The sequence below is a fragment of the Aegilops tauschii genome, chromosome 7 (genome assembly GCF_002575655.3).
Source record: "Aegilops tauschii subsp. strangulata cultivar AL8/78 chromosome 7, Aet v6.0, whole genome shotgun sequence".
NCBI lineage: Eukaryota > Viridiplantae > Streptophyta > Magnoliopsida > Poales > Poaceae > Aegilops > Aegilops tauschii.
The window spans coordinates 550,313,116-550,316,246 of record NC_053041.3 but is presented as its reverse complement, the minus strand read 5'-3'; the positions used below and the strand labels follow the sequence as shown (position 1 = coordinate 550,316,246).

The window sequence follows — 3,131 nt, the reverse complement described above, 5'->3', positions numbered from 1 at the left end:
CTCATGCTTCACTTATATTATTTTGAGAGTCCTACAAAACAGCATGGTAATTTGCTTAAGTTGTGAAATTAGTCCTAATATGATAGGCATCCAAGATTAGTAAAAACTTTCTTATAAGTGCGTTGCGTTGAATACTAAGAGAAGTTTGATACTTGATAATTGTTTTGAGATATGAAGATGGTGATATCTCTACTCCTATAAAAATCCGACTTGATGGTGATAGTGTGCCTGCCATCTATCAATTTTGACCGTTCGATCTGCATCTAACGCATATGAGGCGAGCTCTGCACTTTTGCAAAAAGACACCCGGCAATCTCTCCATATTCTTCTAGAAAACACCTTGGTATCTCACTTCCAGGCCCTTCCACACCCATCCCGCCGCCATCTTCCTCCAACCGAACTCAGATCTGGCACAGGTAGCCGCTGCCGGCGGCGTCCGCACCCAATGCCTCGGACGACTCCTCTCTGCCGTGCAGCCCACCACTCACCACGACCACGACCTCACCTCTTCCGCCCCATTGTCCATCTCCTCCGCCACCAACTACTGCAAATATGCTGCCAACACCGTTCGTTCCACGACGCCTCTCCTCCTCTGCCGCAGCAGTCCACCACCCATCATCACCCCACCCCCTCCTCCACGCCATCTCCTCCGGCCCCCTCCCCCATCTCCTCCGAAGTTGGCCGCTGCAAGTACTCTGTCGGCTACGCACTGCTCATCCCCGGTGGCAGCGCCGCCAGATGCTACTCATTTTTCTCCACCGACGGGCTCCAAGGCCACCCCCTTCAGGTACCCGCTGGTCCCCAAGGAGCTCCACACCATGTACACAAAGCTAGGGTTCAGATTGCGATCATCGTTGCTGCCGACCGTTAATCAGTTCACTAGGCTGTCTTTATAACTCATGTCGTTTCTCACATCTACTTAGCCTGATTTATTAAATTGCAGTATAGCTCTTTCTATAATCTCACATCGCAGCTTTCTCCTCCCAAACTGCAGGAGGCACGAAGAGATGGGTTGGAGATCAGGCAGGAGAATAGGGGCTAGGAAAAGGCAGAAAATTGTCAGGCAAGATACGTTCTCCTGCATGTATGTATAATGATTTCGATGCTCCTACATACGTATTTGATTATTTTTTATGATACCAATTAGTCCGTTACTTTGTTCATTATAGTATAATGATATGCCTGATGCCCAAGGCTGTACTTTTCCACCTCGTGGTCCAAGTTACTTGAATATAAATATCATGGCACTCGGTTTGGCTGTAGTAGAATTATCTTAGATCATCTCTGCCTATACCTCGTCTGTGGGTGTCAACGCCAATCACCCTGGTTCCTATATACTAGCCTGAGCTATGAATCATTGTCTCCTTTGGACAAATAGCCTAGAAAGTCTCAAAATAAAACAAATCATCAAGCCCTTGATCATGCCGACTCTTACTTCAGAAACCATGGATGTGATCTAATATAACTATATAACCTTATTCCTTGATTTTCCACCAAGGTTTCTCACGTTGTGCACACATAAGGATGTTGGGCCGCTCAGATTCCTACAGTGTGTCGTCATCCTCTACTCCTCTAGCCAACATCGATGACACTTCAGTGTTGACGAGAAAGCATTGCCCCGCACATGTGGATGCTGCTTGATTCCTTTAATTCTGGACCTCCTTGAGGAAAAGTAGGTCAACGCTTTGCAAAGATGCAGATTATTTGGGCATGATAAATGGTGCTTATTCCTATGTTTATTTTGATCCTAGGCATTAGAAGGTTTTACTTATTGGCTGTTATGTTACTCTGCTAGGAATTAGAAGGATTTCATTTTCTGTACTATCTAAAATCCTAACAAGAGTATGCCTGTAGCTAGCTTTCATATGCTTCTGTTTTGGCAAACGCAACAACAATGCACCATGTACTCCTGTGTCCTGCATATGGAAGTAAGAAGAATCTCAGGCACATCCTACCGAATTAAGACCAGTCACCCGAGTTCAGCTAATTGATTTACACTCTGCATGGGCACTATTTAACATCATATTGAAATTATTATTCACCGCAAAAATAATAATATAGGATCTATATATGATTGTCCAGTAAAATAGAGTAGTCCAATCCATAGGCTGAATTAAATTAATTTTGTTTTATTCAGAAGAACGCATATGTTCCATCACTCTTCATTAATTATATGGGGTTTTGATATTTCCAAGTGGTGCATTTAATGGATTTTGAAAGGAAATAGGTTGCATTGCTTTTTGTCCCATGTAAACTACATTTTAATATAAAGAGAAAGTAAAGAGAAGTACTGCAAGTTAGTCTGTGATGCCGGATACAAAATGAGCCACGACCCCATATTTTTCCTGTTCTGCAGTGGACTCGTAATGTTAGTTTCTCTTTTGGCTTTGAACTAAAACCATGACACTTATTTTGGAATGGATGGAGTACATAATATATGGTACAAGAAGCCATCTACTATTTCTATTAGTGATATCTTTTCTAGAATCTTCTACATATTTAGAAACAGTATTCAGTCAAATACTTCTTACTTCATTCTGTTTGTCCTGGAACCATTTATAAGTGTGTTCAAGCTATAGTATGTACGTTATTTAGATCTGTTAACTACTGCCATTTATCTTGACATTTAAGTCTTGGTGTGCGTAATATATTGTTGGAAATATGCCCTAGAGGCAATAATAAAATGGTTATTATTGTATTTCCTTGTTCATGATAATTGTCCGTTGTTCATACTATAATTGTATTAACTGGACACCGTAATACATGTGTGAATACATAGACCACAACATGTCCCTAGTAAGCCTCTAGTTGACTAGCTCATTGATCAATAGATGGTTATGGTTTCCTGACCATGGACATTGGATGTCATTGATAACGGGATCACATCATTAGGAGAATGATGTGATGGACAAGACCCAATCCTAAGCATAGCACAAGATCGTGTAGTTCGTTTGCTAGAGCTTTTCTAATGTCAAGTATCATTTCCTTAGACCATGAGATTGTGCAACTCCCGGATACCGTAGGAATGCTTTGGGTGTACCAAACGTCACAACGTAACTGGGTGGCTATAAAGGTGCACTACAGGTATCTCCGAAAGTGTCTGTTGGGTTGGCACGAATCGAGACTGGGAT

At 42.1% G+C, this 3,131-nt stretch overlaps 1 long non-coding RNA gene across 1 annotated transcript; it reads left to right on the top strand.

Moving 5' to 3' along the window:
* Positions 1-373: 373 nt before the first annotated feature.
* LOC120969059 (uncharacterized) lies at positions 374-2,784 on the top strand. The gene is made up of 3 exons (XR_012188502.1): positions 374-787; positions 995-1,084; positions 1,499-2,784. It is a non-coding gene; the product is annotated as an uncharacterized lncRNA (long non-coding RNA).
* The last annotated feature ends 347 nt before the right edge of the window (positions 2,785-3,131 follow it).